This window comes from Bos mutus, chromosome 4 (genome assembly GCF_027580195.1).
Source record: "Bos mutus isolate GX-2022 chromosome 4, NWIPB_WYAK_1.1, whole genome shotgun sequence".
In the NCBI taxonomy this organism is placed as follows: Eukaryota; Metazoa; Chordata; class Mammalia; order Artiodactyla; family Bovidae; genus Bos; species Bos mutus.
In genome coordinates, this window is record NC_091620.1 from 112,590,446 (window position 1) to 112,616,838 (window position 26,393).

General features: G+C 37.4%; 1 protein-coding gene across 7 annotated transcripts in view; it reads right to left on the reverse strand.

Annotated features, from left to right (window-relative positions):
- The window catches only part of ZPBP (zona pellucida binding protein), a 141,383-nt gene that overhangs the window by 13,113 nt on the left and 101,877 nt on the right, over window positions 1-26,393 (reverse strand). Inside the window, exon 8 of one of the 7 annotated variants that reach the window (XR_011463915.1) lies at window positions 23,628-23,718. The exons of the other annotated variants lie outside the window; for them this stretch is intronic. The gene's annotated coding sequence lies outside the window, so the exon portion shown is untranslated. The remainder of the gene's footprint in view (window positions 1-23,627; window positions 23,719-26,393) is intronic. 7 annotated transcript variants of the gene reach the window in all.

Sequence of the window (26,393 nt, forward strand, 5' to 3'; positions counted from 1 at the left end):
TGCCAATAAAATGGACAACGTGGAAGAAATGGACAAATTCTTAGACAAGTAAAACTTTTCAAAACTGAACCAGGAAGAAATAGAAAATCTTAACAAAATAGCCTAAGCAAATTTGTGAAAGAATACAGTTGAACATCTCACACTTGCTGATTTAAATACTCCAAATGTACAGTAATTTAAATGGCCTGATACTGGCATAAAGACAGAATCATAGACAAAAGGAATAGAAAGCTTAGAAATAAACTCTCAAATAATTTTTAACAAGGATACCAAGATCATCCAATGAGGAAAGGACAGTTTTTTCACAAATGGTGCTGGGAAAACTGACATGAGAATGAAGGAGGCTGCACTCTCAGCTTACACAATATATATAAAAATTAACTCACAGACCATAAGAGCTAAAACTGTAAAATTCTTGGAAGAAAACAGAAGAAGCTTTATGACTTCAGATTTTACAATTATTTTTATGACACCAAAATACAGGTTGAGAAAGGGTGAAGAAGGGTTTAACAGAGGATGAGATCATTGGATGATATCACTGATTCAATGGCAATAAGTCTGAGCAAATTGTGGGAGATAATGAAGGACAGGGAAGCCTGTGTGCTGCAGTAAACAGTCCAACACAACTTGCCAACTGAACGTTAACAAAAGCACAAGGACAAAGGACAAACAGATGAAGTGAACTACATCAAAGACCAAAACTTTTTCTTGAACCAAGGAAATACCACATAAGGACAATGGGACAGTGACCCCCTATGCCACCTGCAAGCCAGAAGAGCACTCATTGGAAATGAGTCACCAATACCTCAAACTTGGTGTTCCAATCTTCACAAGTGCAAAAAATGAATTTCTGGTGTTCAATCCATTCAGTTTGGAATTTTGTTATGTAGCCCAACGTAATACAGTATTGGAGAAGGCAGTGGCAATCCACTCCAGTACTCTTGCCTGGAAAATCCCATGGATGGAGGAGCCTGGTAGGCTGCAGTCCATGGGGTCGCTAAGAGTCGGACACGACTGAACGACTTCACTTTCACTTTTCACTTTCATGCATTGGAGAAGGAAATGGCAACCCACTCCAGTGTTCTTGCCTGGAGAATCCCAGGGACGGGGGAGCCTGGTGGGCTGCCGTCTATGGGGTCGCACAGAGTCGGACACGACTGGAGCAACTTAGCAGTACAGTATTTATCTAAAAGAACCAGAAGCAGGATCTTGAAGAGGTATTTGCACACCCATGTAATAAGTGTAGCGTTATCCAAAATAGCCAAGGGACGGAAGCAACCCAATGTCCACTGACAGATGAAGGGATAAAGACAATATGGCACACACACGTGGATAAAGAAAATGTATTAATGTGGGAATATGAACTTACAAAAAGTGCTGTGAAATGGGATGAAAATGTGTTATGGGCACACATTATACATGTTGGAGGTGGGAATGTGATACACACACACACAAACGCTGTGGAATATTATTTAGCCTTAAAAAGGAAGGAAATTCTGACATATCCTACAACACAGATGCCAAGTTAAATAAACCAATCACAAAAGGACAAATGCTGTATGATTTCATTCACACAGGTGCCTGGAGCAGTCGTATCTACAGGGACAGAAGAAGCACGACGGTTGCCAGCACCGAAGGGGAGGGGAAATGGGGAGTCAGGGTCTCATAGGCACGGAAGTTCAGTTCAGGAAGATGAAAAAGTTCTGGACGTGAAAGGTATTAACACACAACAGAGTGAATATGCTTACTGCCACTAATTTGTACTTTTTAATATGCTTAAAATATTAAATCTTTGAAATATTTTACCATAAAAATGTGATGCGTGAAATACTCATCAGATAGCCAATATTTAAAAGTTTAGTTATGTCAAGAATGACAAACCTAGACAGTGTGTTGAAAAGCAGAGACATTACTCTGCCAACAAAGGTCCATACAGTCAAGGCCATGGTCTTCCCATTGGTCACGTATGGATGTGAAAGCTGGACTATAAAGAAGGCAGAGCACCAAAGAATTGATGTCTTTGAACTGTGGTGCTGGTGAAGACTCCTGAGAGTCCCTTGGACAGCGAGGAGATTAAACCAGTCAATCTTAAGGGAAATCAACCCTGAATATTCATTGGGAGGATTGATGCTGAAGCGCCAGTATTTTGGTCACCTGATGCAAACAGCTGACTCACTGGAAAAGTCCCTGATGCTGGGAAAGATTGAGGGCAGAAGGAGAAGGCCGTGTCAGAGGATTAGATGGCTGGATGTCATTACTGATGCAATGGACATGAACTTGGACAAACTTTGGGAGATGGTGAAGGTAGGGAGGCCTGACATACTGCAGTCCATGGGGTTGCAAAGAGTCAGACACAACTAGGCAACTGAAAACAACAGGCCAAGAACTGGCAGAGATATAGAACAATAGGATATGTCCTACACTGCTGTTGTAAAAGTGTTTTCTAAATTTGATGTATTGATCCAGTTTGACATATTTTAATGTATTTCTTAAAGTCCAATATTAGCCAAAGACTTATCATATACAAACAAAAATATTCACAACACCACTGTTTGTCACAGCAGTAAAACTGAAGAGTAGAAAGAAATTTCAACCAACAATAAAACAGATATATCTCCTTGATATATTCATAAAATAAGAGTATTACACCCAGAAAAGAAAAAAATTTAATTGTGCTGTAACCACAAAAATGTGAATGAATCTCACAGATATAATTTTCAATAACATGAATCAGTTAAACTAGCATATCACTGGACAGATTCTCAGACTGAATTTTTAAAAATTCAACTTTATGCTGTTAATGGAAAATGTAAATTTTAAACAAATTAATCTATACCCGACTGAACTCACAAATAAAACCTCAATGATTTTATGTTACTTGACAAATCAATTAAAAGAAAAAAAGGAAGGCTATTTACCCTACATATCAAGATATTTAATTACAAGGGAATAGTAAAACAAAAAAGAGGATCCTGTAAAGACATATATATATATATATATATATATATTTATGTGAATGTACATATATGTGTTCAGTTCAGTTCAGTTGCTCAGTCGTGTCCGACTCTTTGCGACCCCATGAATCACAGCACGCCAGGCCTCCCTGTCCATCACCAACTCCCGGAGTTCACTCAGACTCACGTCCATCGAGTCAGTGATGCCATCCAGCCATCTCATCCTCTGTCGTCCCCTTCTCCTCCTGCCCCCAATCCCTCCCAGCATCAGAGTCTTTTCCAATGAGTCAACTCTTTGCATGAGGCGGCCAAAGTACTGGAGTTTCAGCTTTAGCATCATTCCTTCCAAAGAAATCCCAGGGCTGATCTCCTTCAGAATGGACTGGTTGGATCTCCCTGTAGTCCAAGGGACTCTCAAGAGTCTTCTCCAACACCACAGTTCAAAAGCATCAATTCTTCGGCACTCAGCCTTCTTCAGAGTCCAACTCTCACATCCATACATGACCACAGGAAAAACCATAGCCTTGACTAGACGGACCTTTGTTGGCAAAGTAATGTCTCTGCTTTTCAATACGCTATCTAGGTTGGTCATAACTTTCCTTCCAAGGAGTAAGCGTCTTTTAATTTCATGGCTGCAGTCACCATCTGCAGTGATTTTGGAGCCCCGAAAAATAAAGTCTGACACTGTTTCCACTGTTTCCATCTATTTCCCATGAAGTGATGGGACCGATGCCATGATCTTTGTTTTCTGAATGTTGAGCTTTAAGCCAACTTTTTATATGTGTATATACATGTAATTTGTGTGTATATATATATATCATATAGGTATACATGTACATACACATGTAAGTATACACACACACACATATGTGCCCTTATTTCATGGATCTGAGAGTAAAGAAACACAATTTGAAACAATAAAAATACATTACTAGAGAATTTTTTCCTGGTTGTGAGGCTGGTTAAGACTTTTATAAGAGGAAACAGAGAAAATAAACAATTAGACTTATACAATATTAAACCAAAAAAAGTGTACCACGGAAAAATGTTTACAATGATAAAAAAAAGTAGCAAAGAATTCTAGTACTAGCTATATTGAATTAATCAATCTGTAGAAAACAATGATAACATGTGAAAGAGGAAACACATTATTTGACAGCACTGCAGGGTAGCAAAGACAGGCTAATACTAGTCAGGTTACCTGAAGGAAGAAAACTGTGCTGGGGAAAATCGCTGTCATAACCCATTTCAGCAGTGAGCCCTGATCAGTCCATATGGCACGTGGGTGGCGAAAACTGAAGCAAAAATCATGTCTAATTGGTTACAAAAAATAGGAGGACAGACTTCTGGGCCACCAGAAGATAAGGTAAGTAATGGGAGAAATTCAAGGTAACAGGCAGAAACAGAACAAGAGTTCTAAAATCTGTATATAAACTCCATACACATGACTGGCTGCTGTGTGGCCTTCACATGAGTCAATAATATTATAAGAAGTTCAAAACCAGAAAGAGTTGGAAAGCTGAACAAAGAAGATGCTGCCCACAGTGGAAGAGGCAGTTTAGATTTTGAATCTAGCATATTATTCGAATATAAATCAATACTCTTTAGAGGAAGAAAAATTCTTCCTCTATGTATGTAGAAGACTCTATGTATGTATGTATGTAGAAGACTCTACATACCACTATCAATGAGGTGGATGAAACTGGAGCCTATTATACAGAGTGAAGTAAGCCAGAAAGAAAAACACCAATACAGTATACTAACGCATATATATGGAATTTAGAAAGATGGTAACAATAATCCTGTATACGAGACAGCAAAACAGACACTGATGTATAGAACAGTCTTTTGGACTCTGTGGGAGAGGGAGAGGGTGGGATGATTTGGGAGAATGGCATTGAAATACGTATAATATCATATATGGAAGGAGTCGCCAGTCCAGGTTCGATGCACGATACTGGATGCTTGGGGCTGGTACACTGGGACGACCCAGAGGGATGGTATGGGGAGGGAGGAGGGAGGAGGGTTCAGGATGGGGAACACATGTATACCTGTGGCGGATTCATTTCAATATTTGGCAAAACCAATATAATATTGTAAAGTTTAAAAATAAAATAAAATTAAAAAAAAAAAAAGCAGAGCTATCACTTTGCCATAAAAATCATTAGATTGTTAAAGATACAGAAAATTAACACATAGTCAAGAAAAAAACTCTAATAAAAACATTCAAAATAACACAGATGTGGTAGTTAGCACATAAGACTTTAAAGCAGCAAGCATAAGTGTATCTGCCTGCAATGCAGGAGACCCAGGGTCGATTCCTGGGTCAGGAAGATCCTCTGGAGAAGGAAATGGCAATCCACTCTAGTATTTTTGTCTTGAGAATCAGATGGACAGAGAAGCCTGGTGGGCTACAGTCCATGGGATCGCAAGAGGTGGTCACGAGTTAGTGATTAAACCACCACCACCCTGGTTCAATTTCTGGGTTGGGAAGATCTGCTGGAGAAGAGATAGGCTACTCACGCCAGTATTCTTGGGCTTCCCTTGTGGCTCAGCTGGTAAAGAATCCCCCTGCAATGCAGGGGACCTGGGTTTGATCCCTGGGTTTAGAAGAGTCCCTGGAGAAGGGAAAGGCTACCCATTCCAGTATTCTGGCCTGAAGAATTCCAAGGACTGTATAGTCCATGGGGTCACAGAGAATCAGACATTACTGAGTGACTTTCACTTCACTCACTTCATTCAAAATACAACAATTAAAAATTTTAGATCCCAAAAGTAAAATACCTGAAGTAAAACAAAACAAACCTGGATGTGCCTAACAGCAGAATAAAGACAAAAATAGAATATGTCAGTAAACACAAAGACTTATCTATTTATATAAACTGTTCATTAAGAAGAGAAATAAAAGTTTAAGAATAGATCAACATCAGCACTGCTACTGGCAGCTCCAAAAGGTAGTCCAACTAAAGAAAAATGAGTGATCAAGCAAAAACTTTCAGAAATAATTTTTAGAAGAAGTCTTAAAAACAAGCAAGATACAGGAAATAGTAAAATGGCATAAATAAGTCCTTTCTTGTCAGTAATTACTTTTAATGTGAATGGATTAAACTCTACAATCAGAACACATAGAGACTGGCAGAATGAATTAAAAAAACATGATCCAACTATATGCAATTTCTGGAAGAGATTCACTTTAGACCAAATGAAGCAACTAGGTTGAAAGAGAAAAAGATATTCTATGGAAATTGTAATTTTTAAAAAGCTGGGACTTATTCAGTCTAAATAGACTTTAAGTCTAAAACTGTTATAAGAGAAAAAGGAAATTACATATTCCTAAAAGGATTAAATCACCAAGAAGATACAATAATTATCAAAACTATTTCACACCAAAAACAGGTACAGAAAATACATAAAGCAAACACTGACAGGATTAAGGGAGACATAGATAGCTCTACAATAATAATTGGAGATTTCATTACCTCACTTCCAATAATAGATAGTTTCTAGACAGAGGATTAAAACAGAAACAGAATTTGACAACTCTATAAACCAACTAAATTCAATAGATATACCTAACACTTCATTTACAGAAACAAAATATCCATTTTTATCAAGTACACATGGATTATTTTCTAGGATGGACAACATTTTAGGACACAAGACAATTATTCATAAGTTAAACGGCATCACACAAATCATCTACGATCACAAGAGAATGAAGCTACTGAAGAAATCAGTAGCATAAGTAAAAGTGGAATGCTCACAAAAATGTAGAAATTAAACAACACACTCCTAAAAGGCCACCAGGATAAAGAAGATATCAAAAGGGAAACTGGAAAACATATTGAGAATTAGAATGAAAACAGAACACACCAAACCATATGAGATTAAGTGAAAGCAGAGGAGTATTTATCATCACTACATGCCTACACTGAAAAAACAAAAGAGAAAGATCCTAAATTTATAAGATAACTATATACCTGAATGGATGAGAAAGTGAAAGTGAAAGTGAAGTCGCTCAGTCGTGTCCGACTCTCTGCACCCCGTGGACTGTAGCCCACCAGGCTCCTCCGCCATGGGATTCTCCAGGCAAGAATACTGGAGTGGGTTGCCATTTCCTTCTCCAGGAATGGATGAGAAAGGAGCAAACTAAATCAAAAGTGGCAGAAGGAAGAAAACCTTTTAGAAAGATTAAAGTGAATATTAATGACAGAGGGAATTTAAAAAAATAGAGAAAAGCAAGGGAAAGAAAAGTCAAGTTTTGTAAAGACTAAAACAACTGACAAGCTTCTAGCTAGATAAAAAAAAAAAAAAAAGATGATGATTCAAATTTCTAAAATCAGAAAACACAGGACATCACTACCAAACTTACAGAAATAAAAAGGATAAGCCAATTCTAAGAAAAATTATATATGAACAAATTTGGTAAGCTAGACAAAAATGAAAAATATCTGGAAACACATGCACTACAAACTGAAGAAGAAACAGAAAATCTAAAGAAAACTGTAACAAGTAAAGATATTCATTTATTAACTGAAAACTTCCAATAATGAAAATCTCAAGGTAAGATGACTTCACTGATGAATACTACCAAATAGTTAAAGAAAAAATTAAACCAATTCTTCTCAAACTATTTCAAAAACAGAAATAAAAAAACACTTTTGAATCAATCTGTGATATCAAAGTCAGACAGAGATATTACTAAGACAATGAAATAAAAGGCAATAACTCTTGAATGCAGATGCAAACATCCTCAACAAAATACTAGTAACAACTTGCAGCACTATATGAAAATGTCACCGTAATAAAGTGGGGTAAATCCGAGGAACCAAAAAGGTAACTAAATGTATAAAAATTCAATCAAAGTAATACATCATACAAACATAAGGGGGGGAGGGACTACATAATCATCTCAATTGACGCAGATAAAGAATTTGATAAAATCCAAAACACTCAATAAACTAGGAATAAATTGAAAAAATTCAAACTAACGAAGGCCTTTATGAAAAATGCAAAGGTAGTAGCATCGTTAACAGTTAAATATTGAAAGTTTTCCCCCTAAGGTAAAGAACAAGGCAAGGATATTCTACAGAAAGATCTAGAGAGAGCAATTAAGCAAGAAAAAAGAATAAAAGGCACCTGAATTATAAAAGAAAAAGTTATTTATCTAACTGTAGCTTACAAGATTGTGTGTGTGTATATATACACATGGCAGGAATGGGAAGAGGGAGAGAAGGAGTAGGAAACAGGGAGAGAAACCTGAGAACACATAGACAGTCAGTTCAGTTCAGTTCAGTTCAGTCGCTCAGTCGTGTCTGACTCTTTGCGACCCCATGAGTCACAGCACACCAGGCCTCCCTGTCCATCACCAACTCCCAGAGTTCATTCAGACTCACGTCCATCGAGTCAGTGATGCCATCCAGCCATCTCATCCTCTGTCGTCCCCTTCTCCTCCTGCCCCCAATCCCTCCCAGCATCAGAGTCCTTTCCAATGAGTCAACTCTGCACATGAGGTGGCCAGAGGACTGGAGTTTCAGCTTTAGCATCATTCCTTCCAAAGAAATCCCAGGGCTGATCAGCTTCAGAATGGACTTGTTGGATCTCCTTGCAGTCCAAGGGACTCTCAAGAGTCTTCTCCAACACCACAGTTCAAAATCATTGATTCTTCGGCACTCAGCCTTCTTCACAGTCCAACTCTCACATCCATAAATGACCACAGGAAAAACCATAGCCTTGACTAGATGGACCTTTGTTGGTAAAGTAATGTCTCTGCTTTTCAATACGCTGTCTAGGTTGGGTATAACTTTCCTTCCAAGGAGTAAGCGTCTTTTTAATTTCATGGCCGCAGTCACCATCTGCAGTGATTTTGGAGCCCAGAAAAATAAAGTCTGACACTGTTTCCACTGTTTCCCCATCTATTTCCCATGAAGTGATGGGACCGGATGCCATGATCTTGGTTTTCGGAATGTTGACCTTTAAGCCAACTTTTTCACTCTCCTCTTTCACTTTCATCAAGAGGCTTTTGAGTTCCTCTTCACTTTCTGCCATAAGGGTGGTGTAGTCTGCATATCTGAGGTTATTGATATTTCTCCCAGCAATCTTGATTCCAGCTTGTGTTTCTTCCAGTCCAGCGTTTCTCATGATGCACTCTGCATATAAGTTAAATAAGCAGGGTGACAATATACAGCCTTGACGTACTCCTTTTCCTATTTGGAACCAGTCTGTTGTTCCATGTCCAGTTCTAACTGTTGCTTCCTGACCTACATATAGGTTTCTCAAGAGGCAGGTCAGGTGGTCTGGTATTCCCATCTCTTTCAGAATTTCCCACAGTTTTTTGTGATCCACACAGTCAAAAGCTTTCGCATAGTCAATAAAGCAGAAATAGATGTTTTTCTGGAACTCTCTTGCTTTTTCCATGATCCAGCGGATGTTGGCAATTTGATCTCTGGTTCCTCTGCCTTTTCTAAAACCAGATTGAACATCAGGAAGTTCACTGTTCATGTATTGCTGAAGCCTGGCTTGTAGAATTTTGAGCATTACTTTACTAGCGTGTTGAGATGAGTGCAATTGTGCGGTAGTTTGAGCATTCTTTGGCATTGCCTTTCTTTGGGATTGGAATGAAAACTGACCTTTTCCAGTCCTGTGGCCACTGCTGAGTTTTCCAAAATTGCTGGCATATTGAGTGCAGCACTTTCACAGCATCATCTTTCAGGATTTGAAATAGCTCAACTGGAATTCCATCACTTCCACTAGCTTTGTTCGTAGTGATGCTTTCCAAGGCCCACTTGCCTTCACATTCCAGGATGTCTGGCTCTAGGTGAGTGATCACACCATCATGATTATCTTGGTCGTGAAGGTTTTTTTGTACAGTTCTTCTGTGTATTCTTGCCACCTCTTCTTGGTATCGTCTGCTTCTGTTAGGTCCATACCTTTTCTGTCCTTTATCGAGCCCATCTTTGCATGAAATGTTCCCTTGGTATCTCTAATTTTCTTGAAGAGATCTCTAGTCTTTCCCATTCTGTTATTTTCCTCTATTTCTTTGCATTGATCGCTGAGGAAGGCTTTCTTATCTCTTCTTGCTATTCTTTGGAACTCCGCATTCAGATGCTTATGTCTTTCCTTCTCTCCTTTGCTTTTTGCTTCTCTTCTTTACACAGCTATTTAAGGCCTCCTCAGATGGCCATTTTGCTTTTTTGCATTTATTTTCCATGGGGATGGTCTTGATCCCTGTACAATGTCACAAACCTCATTCCATAGTTTGTCAGGCACTCTGACTATCAGATCTAGGCCCTTAAATCTATTTCTCACTTTCACTGTATAATCATAAGGGATTTGATTTAGGTCATACCTGAATGGTCTAGTGGTTTTACCTACTTTCTTCAATTTAAGTCTGAATTTGGTATAATAAGGAGTTCATGATCTGAGCCACAGTCAGCTCCTGGTCTTGTTTTTGCTGACTGTATAGAGCTTCTCCATCTTTGGCTGCAAAGAATATAATCAATCTGATTTCGGTGTTGACCATCTGGTGATGTCCATGTGTAGAGTCTTCTCTTGTGTTGTTGGAAGAGGGTGTTTGCTATGACCAGTGCATTTTCTTGGCAAAACGCTATTAGTCTTTGCCCTGCTTCATTCCATATTCCAATGCCAAATTTGCCTGTTACTCCAGGTGTTTCTTGACTTCCTACTTTTGCATTCCAATCCCCTATAATGAAAAGGACATCTTTTTTGAGTGTTAGTTCTTAAAGGTCTTGTAGGTCTTCATAGAACCATTCAACTTCAGCTTCTTCGGCATTACTGGTTGGGGCATAGACTTGGATTACTGTGATACTGAATGGTTTGCCTTGCAAACGAACAGAGATCATTCTGTCGTTTTTGAGATTGCATCCAAGTACTGGATTTCGGACTCTTTTGTTGACCATGATGGCTACTCCATTTCATCTGAGGGATTCCTGCCTGCAGTAGTAGATATATAATGGTCATCTGAGTTAAATTGACCCATTCCAATCCATTTTAGTTAGCTGATTCCTAGAATGTCAACATTCACTCTTGCCGTGTCTTGTTTGACCACTTCTAATTTGCCTTGATTCATGGACCTGACATTCCAGGTTCCTATGCAATATTGCTCTTTACAGCATCAGACCTTGCTTCTATCACCAGTCACATCCACAACTGGGTATTATTTTTGCTTTGGTTCCATCCCTTCATTCTTTCTGGAGTTATTTCTCCATTGATCTCCAGTAGCACATTGGGCACCTACTGACCTGGGGAGTTCCTCTTTCAGTATCCTACCATTTTGCCTTTTCATACTGTTCATGGTGTTCTCAAGGCAAGAATATTGAAGTGGTTTGCCATTCCCTTCTCCAGTGGACCACATTCTGTCAGATCTCTCCACCATGACCCGCCTGTCTTGGGTTGCCCCACGGGCATGGCTTAGTTTCATTGAGTTAGACAGGGCTGTGGTCCTAGTGTGATTAGATTGACTAGTTTTCTGTGAGTATAGTTTCAGTGTGTCTGTCCTTAGTATGATCTAATTGTTTCCAACACAGAGGAGACTTTAAACCTAAATTACCATAGCCTGGTGTTATCTATATAAATCCATCCCATAATTGTGGGAGATTTTTTCCTCCTTTGCTGAAACTTTTCTTGTTGCTCTGATTGAGCTTGAGTAACAGAAAAAAGCTCAAATTTATGGCCAGAGTCAGAGCAGGCATAATTAATTGGCCCAGTGAGGGGATCCCATCTAGTAATATCACAGTAACCTGAATATGACTATAATTTTTTTATAAAGTAAATTTTCTCAGGGCCAACCAGTTAGAGTCTTGTAGTAGAGAAATTTAACAAGGTAACCTGGAACTAGACACAGGTAATTGGCCACAAACCCAACAACTGAATTGATTTCTAAAACTAGCATAGAATCAGGCCTATGATTATATGTGTTTATATACACATGGCAGGGAGGTGGGGATGGGAAGAGGGAGGGAGGGAGTAGGAAAGAGGGAGAGAAATCTGAGAACACATAGATATTACTAGAGCTAAAAAAGGAATTCAGCATGCAAGATACAACATCAACACACAAAAATCAGTTACATCTATACAGCAGCAGTGAAAATTTCTAAAATTTTATTAGGAAAACAATTTTATCTGCATGATAATCCACAAAAAAATCCAGATGTAAAGTTAACCAAGGAGGTGAAAAACTTGTACATTAAAATTATAAAACACTACTGTAAGAAATAAGAGACCTACATAGAGGGAAAGACATCCTATGTTCTGGAACTGGAAGACAGTATTATTGAGATCACAGTATGCTGCTGCTGCTGCTGCTAAGTCGCTGCAGTCGTGTCCAACTCTGTGCGACCCCATAGACAGCAGCCCACCAGGATGCCCCGTCCCTGGGATTCTCCAGGCAAGAACACTGGAGTGGGTTGCCATTTCCTTCTCCAGTGCATGAAAGTGAAAAGTGAAAGTGAAGTTGCTCAGTCATGTCTGACTCTTAGCGACCCCATGGACCGCAGCCTACAGGCTCCTCTGTCCTTGGGATTTTCCAGGCAAGAGTACTGGAGTGGGGTGCCATTGCCTTCCCCGAAGATCACAGTAGAGTCCAAAGCAATCTACAGATCCAATGTATTCTGAATCAAAATCCCGCCAACTTGTTTTGAAGAGTTGGAATGATAATCCTCAAATTCACATGGAATTTCAAGGGGGTCTCAAATATACAACATAGTGTTGAAAAAAATGAACAAAGCTAGAGTACTCACAAATTTCAAAACTCCTTACAAAGCTACAATAATCAAAACAGTATCAGTTGGTCAGTTCAGTCAGTCAGTTCATTCGCTCAGTCGTGTCCGACTCTTTGCAACCCCATGAATCTCAGCATGCCAGGCCTCCCTGTCCATCACCAACTCCCTGAGTTCATGCAGTTATACATATATTCTTTTTCAGACTCTTTTACATTATAGATTACTACAAGATATTGAATATAGTTCCCCATTATATAAAGTAAGTTCAGTTCAGTTCAGTCACTCAGTCGTATCCAACTCTTTGCAACCCCGTGAACTGCAGCACGCCAGGCCTCCCTGTCCATCACCAACTCCCGGAGTTCACTCAGACTCATGTCCATCGAGTCAGTGATGCAATCCAGCCATCTCATCCTCTGTCGTCCCCTTTTCCTCCTGCCCCCAATCCCTCCCAGCATTAGACTCTTTTCCCATGAGTCAATTCTTCACATGAGGTGGCCAAAGTACTGGAGTTTCAGCTTTAGCATCATTCCCTCCAAAGAAATCCTAGGGCTGATCTGCTTCAGAATGGACTGGTTGGATCTCCTTGCAGTCCAAGGGACTCTATAGTACTATAAAATGATAGAACATACACAAATGGAATAGAACTGAGAGTCTAGAAATAAACTCGTACATCAACAGCAACTGATTTTCAACAAGGATGACAAAATCACCCAAAGTGACCTTTCTAATGAAAGGTCCCAGGACAACTAGACAACCACATGAAAAGAATAGGTCTGGACCCCTAACTCAAAATGCTTTCTAAAAATTACCACAAATATTTTTCTTGAGAAAAGAAAAGTGGTAGATTTTTTTACAATTTTGATTTCACAACAGTTTTTCTTAGATATGACACCAAAAGCATGAGCAATAAATAAGAAAAAGATAAACTGGACTTAATGAAAAAACTTCTATGCACAAATGGACATTATCAGTAAAGTGAAAAAATATCTGAGAATAGATAAATATTTGCAAACCATACATGGGCTAAATAAAGAGTATGTAAATAGTCCTTAGAACTCAACAAGAATAAGACAAAAACCCAACTTAAAAAATGAACAGAGGACTTGCCTAGACATTTGTTTGAAGATGTAAAAATGGCCACCAAGTATAGGAAAAAATGCTCAGTATCATTAGTCACTTGGGAATACACAGATACTACTAAGTCAATACTAAGATACTACTTCACACACAAGGACAGCTACAATTTTTTAAAGGAAAGTAACAAGGGTTGAGGAAAAATAGACACCCTTGTATATTATTAGCAGCACTGTAAAATTTTGCATGCACTGTGCTTAACAGTTTGACAAGTACTCAAAAAGTTAAACAGAGTTGCCATATAATCCAGAGTAATTTCATTCTTAGTATATAATCAAGACTTGAGAATGAATACTCAAGAAGATGTATGCATCTCAATGTTCACTGCAGCACTGTTCACAATAGCCAAGACATGGGAGCAACCTAAATGTTCATCAACACAAGAATGGATAAATAAGATGTGGTACACATGTACAATTAGATATTACTCAACCATTAAAAAGAATGAAATAATGCCATTTGCAGCAACATGGATGGACCTAGAGACTGTCATACTGAGTGAAGTATGTCAGACACAGGAGAAATATCATGTGCTATCCCTTATATGTGCAATCTATACAAATGAATTCATTTACACAACAGAAACAGACTCGCACAGACTTCTGAGAACAAACAACGGTTGCCAGGGCGAAAGATGGGGTGAGGGTTAGTCAGGGAGTTTGGAGTGGACATGTACGCACTGCTGTTATCTAAAATGGATAATGAACAAGTTCCTAAATTACAGAACAGGGAACGTGGCTCAATGTTATTGAGAGAGTTAATTCTTAGGTAGGTTGATAAGAAGTCCAGGGTCTCCAAGGAGGAGAAAGGGGTCTGGGGCTCTCTCTCAAGGAGGAGAAAAGGAGAAACTTTTTTTTCTGCATTCCTTAGTCCTAGCCACATAAAGCTTTTTCTTTTTTAATCCTAAACTAATGATTACACAACAATTCATGTCTTGTTGAGACTCTGTACTAAGAATTATATAACAACAATGTACCCTGCTTGAGGATGTGTTTCTTCTTCTTAAGACCCTTCAGACTAATCCTGTCATCTTAAAATGTATATTATGGAAGTGTGTCTGGTAAGATTTTTTCCATTGTTAGTTCTAATCCCATTATCTTAAAATGTAAACTGTGGGAATGGGTCTGATAAGATCTTTACAATCTTGAGACATTCTTGTGATTTACTGTAATAATCAATTGAAAAAGTACATAGCTCCTTTGCTAAGGCTAGCAAGGGGGCACTCTCGTCCCAATTCTGATGTCCATGTGAGAAGCTTTCTCTGCCCCTTTTTATTTTATTTTTTTAAATTTTATTTTATTTAACTTTACAATATTGTATTGGTTTTGCCATATTATCAAAATGAATCTGCCACAGGTATACATGTGTTCCCCATCCTGAACCCTCCTCCTCCTCCCTCCCCATACCATCCCTCTGGGTCGTCCCAGTGCCCCAGCTCCAAGCATCTAGTATCGTGAATCAAACCTGGACTGGCGACTCGTTTCATATATGATATTATATATGTTTCAATGCCATTCTCCCAAATCATCCCACCCTCTCACTCTCACAGAGTCCAAAAGACTGTTCTATACATCAGTGTCTCTTTTGCTGTCTCGTATACAGGGTTATTGTTACCATCTTTCTAAATTCCATATATATGCATTAGTATACTGTATTGGTGTTTTTCTTTCTGGCTTACTTCACTCTGTATAATAGACTCAGTTTCATCCACCTCATTAGAACTGATTTAAATGTATTCTTTTTAATGGCTGAGTAATACTCCATTGTGTATATGTACCACAGCTTTCTTATCCATTCATCAGATTTTTACGATCATTCTTTCTTCTTTTTTTTTTTTTAATTAAAAAAATTTTTTAAGTCCCCTTTTTATACTTAATAAAACTCTGCTACACAAAAAGCTCTTGAATGATCAAGCCTTGTCCCTGGTCCTGAAGTTAAATCTTCTTTGGAGACCATGAAGCCATCATCGTTCACAGTAAGCCATCATTATGTGGCAGCCTGGATGAGAGAGGGTTTGGGGAGAATGGATACATGTATAGCTGAGTCCCTTTGTTGTCCACCTGAAACTATCACAATATTGTTAATCAGTTATACTCTAATATAAAATAAACAAGTTTTTTAAGTTTATTTTTTAAAAACCCTGAAAGGTGAAAAAATAAAAAGGAATTATTTACCATTTTGCCTGAAATAACCAAAACATATTAATAACCATAGAAATGTATGTAAAATGATTTTCAAGAAACCAGACATCAAACCACAAGTGACAGTGATCAGAAGGGACAGATAAGAAACAAAATACATGAGCTCTACAACTGCTCTGAGAGCTGGACAATAAAAAAGGCTGATTACCAAAGAATTGATGCCTTTGAACTGTGGTGCTGGAAAAGACTCTTAAAGAGTCCCTTGGACAGCAAGAAGATCGAATCAGTCAATCCTAAAGGAAATCAACCCTGAATATTCACTGGAAGGACTGATGCTGAATTTGAAGCTCCAATGCTTTTGACCACCTGATACAAAGAACTGACTCATTAGAAAATACCCTGATGCTGGGAAAGACTGCAGGCAGGAGGAGAAGGGGACAACAGAGGACAAGATGGCTGGATGGTATCACCGACTCAACAGATATGAGTTTGAGCAAGCTCCAGGAGACGGTGAAGGACAGGGAGGCCTGGTGTGCTGCAATCCATGGGGTCGCAAAGAGTTAGGACATGACTTAGTGACTGAACAACAACAACTGTTGTAGCTTATTGCCTTCAGTGAGTTTCCAAATTATGGCAAAGGAAACTGCGGTGCAGCTAAGCAAACTGAACTGAAGAGAAAAAACTGAAGTCCAAGAAGAAAAATGCAGTTAGCATTCTTTCCGTGAACCAGAAAGGAGAGAACTTCAGAGACAGAGAGCTCTGGAGATGAGTAGAACATCTTGCTTGAATATAACAACAGAAGAATATAACAACAGAAGCCAACATATGTGTCTGAGGAAGTGACCTGAATCTGGTGAAAGGACTATCAATTTTGATAACACTAGAGGAAAGGGTAACTGGCAATAACTCAGGGTGATGAGGAACAGTGTCTGTTCCCAACAACCAGAATGGAAAATTTATATTCAAAAGGCATTGGGTAGAGCACTTAGCGAAGTCATATAAAATGAACAGCTTTAGACTGAATACTGAACCAGAACATCTAATAAAATTAGAAAAGAAATGATCAAGTTGTCTTTGATAATGTATTAATTACATCTGAAAAGAAAGAAGACAAAATTCACAGGAATATAAAATTATTTAGCCCCAAATAAGATAAAATCACTATATTTGGAACCTACACAAAAATTATGAGGGGTGAAAAAGGGCAAGAAAACACATAAAAAGGGAATAATCAAATAAAACTAAACTAGAAAACAGGAGGTAAAATATTTGTATACTAAAAACTACAACACAGTGCTGAAAGAAACAACAGGAGGCCTAAATAAATGGAAATTTATTCTGTGTTCACAGTAGGAAGACTTAATATTAAGATATCAATAGTACATAAAGCAATCTAGTGATTCAATGCAACCTCTAGGAAAATATCACCATGGTTTTTAAGAAAGAAATTTAAAATTCTCAATTAATATTAAATTGCAAATGGTCCTGAATAGCTAAAACACAGTTTTGAAAAACAACAAACCTGGAGGAGCCATATATCCTCATTTCAAAACAAACTACAAAGCACTAGTAATTAAAGCAGACAGACCTATAGACCAATGGAATATAAATAAACCTATTCATTTATTACCAACTGATTCTTGATAAGGGTGCCAAGTCCATTCAATGTGAAAATTAGTATCCTCAATAAACGGTGCTCAGAAATTTGTATTTCTACAAGCAGAAAAATGAAGTTGGATGCTTAACCCCATACAGATATCAACTGTGACTTAACTACAAGAGCTAAAAATTCCTAGAAGAAAAGATAGGGCTAAATCTTCATGCCACTGGATATGGCAACAAAATTTTTTAAAAATGGATAAACTGGAGTTCATTAAAAGTACAATTTCTGCATATCAGAAGATGTTATCAACATCTCTGTCAAATGGTTAAACAGATGTTAACATGGTCTGTCTCAACTGGCACAAGACAAGCACCAATCATCAGAAAGCTGGAGGGACTATATTAATATCTAACACAGTGGACTTCAGTGCAACCAGCATAACCGGAATGAAAGGTGCATCAGTACGTAATGATGGAGACTCAACTGATCAAGAAAAAAAATAGCAATCCTAGGTACCTATAATTACTGATTTTCAAAACAGTCCAATCCACAATTACAACTTTGAGTTTCAACATTTCACTCTTACAAATTGATTTAACAAGTGGAAACCAGAACAAGAGAGATAAAGAAAACTTGACTTCTACCTTAAATGCCAGAATAAATATTTTTAAAGAGGACATGGAAACATTCATCAAGATGGGCCATACACTTCTCAAAACAACTAAAAATGCCAAAGTAATATACAGCATGTTTTCTAAATAGGAAAAAAAATAGTTAGAAATCAACACTACAAAGATACACTGGAAATGATAAATTATATCGGAATTAAATAGGATACTACAAAAAGAGCCCTGGGACAAATAAAATTACAAAGAAAATTAGAAAACATTTTGTACCAAGTGAAAAACTTAAATAGTGGGATGAAGGTAAAACAAGGGCAGGGAAAAACATATAGCCTTAAATACTTATATAAGAAAAGAAAAAGATATAAATCAATGTAATATGCTGCTCTCTTAAACTAAATAAAGTGGAGCACATTGTTTCAGATGAGAAAGAGAGCAAAAATATTTTTAAAATGTTTAAGTAAGATCAGATATAAGAAAGAAATCAGATAAATGAAAAATTCAATAAACTAAAAGTTGGCTCCTTGAAGATACTAACAAAATCCATAAATTTCCAACTAGAGCTTGTAAAACCAGGAACAAATTAGTCAAGATAAATGAGTAACACCAGAATGATGGAAGAAATATCACTACAGATTCTATGACATTAGTGGTAAAATAAGATAATACTGCTAAGTTTGTGGAATAGATTTGACCATTTAAAGAAAACGGACAAACATCTTGCACATAAAATTATAAAAATGGACCCAGAAAAGCCAAAAAGCACTTTGTCGATTAACCGTTTTAATTACAACTCTTCCCACAGGGAGCTACAGTTCGGCTGTGGTGGTGGTCTAATGCCAAATGCTGAATGGGCTAGTGCCCTTTCAGCCCAATGGTTATGACTAAAACTAGAACTAAAAACGAAATAACTACCTCAGGGTCTCTAAAAAGCAAAGACTTTAGGTGAATTTGTAAAGGTAGTTAAGAGAAGCAACTCACAGCAAGACAAGTGTCTCATTTATTTTAATTTTCTCTCTCAGCCATGCCACCAAGGTTGACTGATTTGCAAAGCATTGCTGTACAGGCAGATAAAACTTCAACTGAAGACATGACACACTTCTGGTCAATGGAATCAAGGAATAAAGCCCAGAGAGACAACAGGGTGAGAGGGAAGTCTTGGAGGCAACTGATGCTAAGAAAGAGTTCCCTTACTTCTGTATATGAGCCTGTACAAGACTCAGCAAAATTCCTGTGCCACATGTACACTACATAGACCCAAGCCAACATACAAAGACTTTAGAGAACTAAACTTAGATCTGAAACCATACAAATTGCTGTCTAACTCCTGAACATATAATCAGGGAAAAGACCCCAAACCAGCAATAACAAAGTCTTTGAGAAGAACTGAACTGGATTTGAATTAGATTTCCTACTAAAACAAAAACATCAACCTTTTCCAGATGATTATAACAGAATTCAGAGGATATACAACATAACATTCACTAGTTATAATGTTAGAAAGTAAATCAACATCTAAAAATCCAAGAAAATGTGACCTATTAACAAGAGAAAAGATAAACAAATGCTAACCTCAAGATAACAGATGCTTGAACTATCAGACAGTATCAGTCTAAGGTAGATAAATAAATAAACTGAAGAACAGACAGAAAACCTTGAAAAACACTAAACCCTCAGGCACCTATATTACAGTAGCAATAGGCATAATATATGGGTATCACTGTCAATACTGAAGAAGAAAAAAAGAGAAATAGTTAATCTAGCAATATATATAAATGATATTACATAATTTGGTGAAAGACAAATTCACAGATTCAAGGATCTCATAGAATCCTAAACAGGTACTATTTTTTTAAATGTCTAAAAATATCACATTCAAAAAAGGTTGACAATATATAATAAAAATCCAGAAAGCAGTTGGACAGAAATGACAAACTATATACAAGGAAACAATAATTCAAGAGACTGTAGATTTCTAAATCAGAGTCTGCAGTGGTCAGAAGACAGTGGAACAACAGTTTTAAGAACTGAAAAAAAAAAAAAAAAAAAAACCCAAAAATTCTATACTCAGAGAAAATATCCATCAAAAAATGAAGAACAGAGATCTATAAATAGAGAAGTATCATCTTTAGACAGAGAAAAGTTAAGACAATTTGCCACCAGCATACCTGCTCTACAAGAATTGTTGAGGAAATTCTTTTAGATGACATAATATCTGAAAGATACTATGTGAAAGATAATATCTGGCAGACAACATCTGGAAGAGGAAACTTCCATCAGCAATGGAAACATCTGGATAAATACGAAAAGACTATTTTCTCCTTAAGTTATTTAAATATGTAAGATTATTAAAAGTAAAAATCACAATAGGGTTTGGAGAACTTTTCAGTGTGAAAAGTGAAAGTAAAAGTCAATCAGTTGTGTCCACCCCATGGACTATACAGTCCAAGGAATTTTCTAGGCCAGAATACTGGAATGGGTAGCCTTTCCCTTCTCCAGGGGATCTTCCCAACCCAGGGATCGAACCCAGGTCTCCAGCACTGCAGGTGGATTCTTTGCCACCTGAGCCACAAGGGAAGCTGTTTCAGTGTACCAATAAGTAATAAATATGATTATAAAATAAATAGCAGTGAGATGGTACCCAGATAAGGGATTTCAAGCATTGTAATGTTTCTACATTTTTGTGGACTGGTGTAATATCAACTCTTAAGTAGACAATGAAATTTTAAATTTGTATAGTCTTTAGACTACCAAAAACATATAAAAAGTACAGTCAAAAAGGAAATTAAATGAATCAAATACAACTAAAATGGCATTAAGTGTTTTAACTATAATACTTAAAATAATCAAATAATATAAAAAAGGCAGCTTAACTAATTGAAAATGTTATAAGAAAAAACAAATGAGCTAGAATAGCTAAGACAACTTTGCAAGAGAATAAAAGAGAATCACACTACCCAATCTTAGTACTCAGTAGCTACAGTACAGTACAAGTTTTGGTACAAAAACTGACACAAAGATCAATGAAACAGATCACCTTCCTGAGTAACCCATCAAATATTAAAAGATGAAATAATATCAGTTTTACAGAAACTCTTTTGGAAAATAAAGTTGGAGGGAAAATTGCCCAAGTCATTTTATGATGCCAACATAACTGTATTTCATAAACATGACAAAAACATTTAAAAAAATAGATGAATACTCTTGTTGAAAAAGATATAAATATTAACAAATGAAATAAAACAGTAAGTCAAAAGAATAAAAGATCACGATTGGTAGAGTTTATCTCAGGAATGCAAGGTTAGTTCAACATTAGAAAATCAACCAACGTAAATTTCTATACTAATATAATAAAAATGTATTTTTTAAAAATTCAGATAAAGAATGGGACAAAATTCATTAACTACTCATGATCATGACTTTAGAACAGCAGGAGACTGGGCTTCCCTGGTGGTACAGTGGTTAAGAATCTGCCTGCCAATGCAGATTCAATCCCTGCTCTGGCAAGATCCCAAATGCTACAAGGCAGCTAAGCCCATGAGTCACAACTACTGAGCTCACACACCTAGAGCCTGTGCTCTTCAACAAGAGAAGCCACTGCAATGAGAAACCCGTGCACTGCAACAAAGAGTAGCCCCTGCCTGCCACAACTAGAGAAAGCCTGCACACAGCAATGAGATCTAGTATGGCCAAAAATGAACAAATACATCTTAAAAAAAGAAAATAATAGTCAGGCACTACACCAAGCTGAAAACAAGTATCTAAGACAGTCCTAGTGCTAATATCATTCTGAAAACAAAAAAGTTATCTCTAATATTGGAAACAGGATAAGAATGCCTGTTTTTACTCAACACTGTATTGGAAGACCTAGTCTTGGCAATAAAACAAGGAAAAAAATGGCACAAATACCAGAAAAAATAAAATTTATTTGAAGATGATATATTTATTCTTGAAAAAATATATATAGGGTCTAGAAAATAATTATGAGCTCTCATCATTTGAATTAAACAGAGACACTGGATCCAGGTTAATATTTAAAAATCAACTGTATTCTTATATGTTATAGTAATTCAGAAACACAGAATAAGCAAAGAAATTTTTAAATAAAGTACTTACTATGCTGCTAATTCGCTTCAGTCATGTCCGACTCTGTGCGACCCCGTAGACAGCAGCCCACCAGGCTCCCCCGTCCCTGGAATTCTCCAGGCAAGAACACTGGAGTGGGTTGCCATTTCCTTCTCCAATGCATGAAAGTGAAAAGTGAAAGTGAAGTCGCTCAGTTGTGTTCAACTCTTAGCGACCCCATGGACTGCAGCCCACCAGGCTCCTCCATCCATGGGATTTTCCAGGCAAGAGTACTGGAGTGGGGTGCCATTGCCTTCTCCAGTACTTACTATAAAGCTACATTAATAAAGACACATGGTATTGGTGAAATGATAAATATAAGGATAAGTGGACCAGAATTAATTCAGTATAATTTTTGACTTTTGACAGCAGTACCAAGGAGCTTCCCAGGTGGCGCTAGTGGTAAAGAATCTGCCTGCCAATGTAGGAGACGTAAAGATGTGGGTTCAATCCCTGGGTCGGGAAGATCCCCTGGAGGAAGGTATGGAAACCCACTCCAGTATTCTTGCCTGGAGAATTCCATGGACAGAGGAGTCTGGCAGGCTACAGTCCATAGGGTCACACAGAGTCGGAAACAATTGAAGCAACTTAGCACGCACCAAGGAAAATGTAATGAGAAAAGAAAAGTCTTCCACAAATGGTTCTGGATCACCAAGATGGGCTACCTGTATTGTGAAAAATGAATACTGACCCTTATCCTCATACCAAACAGAAATATTAATTCAAGCATAGACTTAAATGCTCAAGCCAAAAGTACTAAATAAAAAGCACAGTAGAAATCTTTGTGACATTAGGGTAGGAAAAGTTTTATTAAATCACAAAAAATGAACCACAGAATAAAAAAAAAAAAACAACTTAATAAACTGGACTTTTTCAACTTTTGCTTTGAAAACAAAACTACAAGCCTTAGTCTGGAAGAATATATTCATAGTATATATATCAGAAAATAACTTTTGTCTATACTAAACTAAGAACTCTGTAACAACTCAGTAAGACAAATAACCCACTTTAAAAACTGCAAAGATATTTGAACAGACATTGTGCAAAACAAAACCAACATCCAAAAGAAACTTGAAAATATCTTATTAAAAGAAAAATTAAAATTAAAACCACAATGAGATACCACTACACACATACACAGATTAGAATGGTTAAAATTAAAAAGAGTGACTACTCTATGCTTTGGAAAATATTTATTAAATAGAACAACAGGAACTCCACAACTTTGCTGGTAGAACATGAAAATTTTACAGCCACTTTAAAAATAATTTGGCTTTTTTAAAAAATAAAGTTAAACATAAACTTACCGTATGACCCAGCAATCGCAGTCATAGGTATTGTCCACACAAAGACTTGTACAGGAATGTTCATAGCAGCATTATTTGTAATGGCCTAAAACTGGAAACAACCCAAATGTCCATCATCAGCTGAATGGATAAACAAATGTGGTATATCCATACAATGGACGACTACTCAGCAATAAAGAGGAGCAAACTATTACTACACGCAATAATACTGATGAACCTCAAAATCATTATGCTGAGTGAAAGAATTCAGACAAAGATTATATATTGCATCAGTTCAGTTCAGTTCAGTTGCTCAGTCGTGTCCGACTTTTTGCAACCCTATGAATCGCAGCACGCCAGGCCTCCCTGTCCATCACCAACTCCTGGAGTTCACTCAGACTCACGTTCATCGAGTCAGTGATGCCATCCAGCCATCTCATCCTCTGTCGTCCCCTTCTCCTCCTGCCCCCAATCCCTCCCAGCATCAGAGTCTTTTCCAATGAGTCAACTCTTCGCATGAGGTGGCCAAAGGACTGGAGTTTCGGCTTTAGCATCATTCCCTCCAAAGAAATCCCAGGGCTGATCTCCTTCAGAATGGACTGGTTGGATCTCCTTGCAGTCCAAGGGACTCTCAAGAGTCTTCTCCAACACCACAGTTCAAAAGCATCGATTCTTTGGTGCTCAGCCTTCTTCACAGTCCAACTCTCACATCCATACATGACCACAGGAAAAACCATAGCCTTGACTAGACAGACCTTTGTTGGCAAAGTAATGTCTCTGCTTTTCAACATGCTGTCTAGGTTGGACATAACTTTCCTTCCAAGGAGTAAGCATCTTTTAATTTCATGGCTGCAGTCACCATCTGCAGTGATTTTGGAGCCCAGAAAAATAAAGTCTGACACTGTTTCCCCATCTATTCCCCATGAAGTGATGGGACCGGATGCCATGATCTTTGTTTTCTGAAGCCAACTTTTTCTAAGCCAACTTTTTCTAAGCCAACTTTTTCACTCTCCACTTTCACTTTCATCAAGAGGCTTTTGAGTTCCTCTTCACTTTCTGCCATAAGGGTGGTGTCATCTGCATATCTGAGGTTATTGATATTTCTCCTGGCAATCTTGATTCCAGCTTGTGTTTCTTCCAGTCCAGCGTTTCTCATGATGTACTCTGCATATAAGTTAAATAAGCAGGGTGACAATATACAGCCTTGACATACTCCTTTTCCTATTAGGAACCAGTCTGTTGTTCCACGTCCAGTTCTAACTGTTGCTTCCTGACCTGCATACAGATTTCTCAAGAGGCGGCAGGTCAGGTGGTCTGGTATTCCCATCTCTTTCAGAATTTTCCACAGTTTTTTGTGATCCACACAGTCAAAGGCTTTGGCATAGTCAATAAAGCAGAAATTGATGTTTTTCTGGAAACCTCTTGCTTTTTCCATGATCCAGCGGATGTTGGCAATTTGATCTCTGGTTCCTCTGCCTTTTCTAAAACCAGCTTGAACATATACTGCATAAGTCCACTTATTAAAAATTATAAAATGTATGTAAATATGTAGTGATACAGAGCAGAATATCAAAGTTAGCCTGGGAATGGATATTGAAGGACTGATTACAAAAAGGTATAAGCAAAGTTCAGGATTATGGCAGAGATCCTCTTCTTTATCACAGTAATAGTTTCATGGATGAATACAGTCCAAGTCATTAAACTGCGTAATTTCAACATGTATACTAAATTGTATGTCAATGTTGAGCCCAAACAAAGCAAGTTGCAGAAGTTATTTAAGATAAGACACTACTCATTGATTATCATGCAAACCAATTATTTGCTAGTGTTGACTGCTACAATAGGGTTGAAAGCATAAAATCCTGAAGTTTGGTAAAAAATATCAAATTCTGATAATAGATATATCTGAGCAGAAGCAAAGACAATAGATTGTCGAGGCCTTCACAGGAAGCGTCACCTGTGTTCTAGTTAAATCACTTTAGCGTGGCCTTGCTAAAACTCATAGTTCTAAGTGTTTATTTTTTATTTTTAGGAGTTTTCATACCCATTCTTCTCACATATGAATAAAGACAGTTTCAGTGCTTTATTTACAGTTTTCATGGTCTTGATTTCTTATTAGTCTTCCTAGAATGTTCAGAAAAGTATTCACCAAAAGTGGTGAGGGTTGGCATTCCTTTTCTCTTCCAGTTGTCAGGGCCCACAGGCTTTCCCAACTAGGTGTGATACTAGTTGGAGGCTTTTCAGAGATGCCATTAATTGGATTGATAAGGGAAGTATCAGTCAGTTTAATACACGTTTACTTGGAAACTCAGGAGGAGAAAAAGTAGTTAATAGGAAAATTTTTTTTCCTTCTTCACATTTTTTAGCCTAGTATTTTTTTTTTAATTTTATTTTATTTTTAAACTTTACATAATTGTATTAGTTTTGCCAAATATCAAAATGAATCCATACAGGTATATATGTGTTCCCCATGAATAAATACAATTTTCCAAATTTGAAGATCACTTAGTCCACAAATCCAAGAAACTCAACAACAAACTACTAACAAAGAATCACAAAAAAACACCACCAAAATGCATCATATTTATATTCCTCAAAAGCGTAATAAAAAGAAAATCTTAAAAGAATTCTCAAAAAAAAAAAAAAAAATATATTCCTCCACATATTGCATAGAGAAACAAAATGAGGATGATACAGATTTCAACTGGAACAATTCAAGTGAGAATACAGGGTCAACATTTAAATATGTTCAATATCCAGTATACAAAACTTTCAAAAATGAAAACA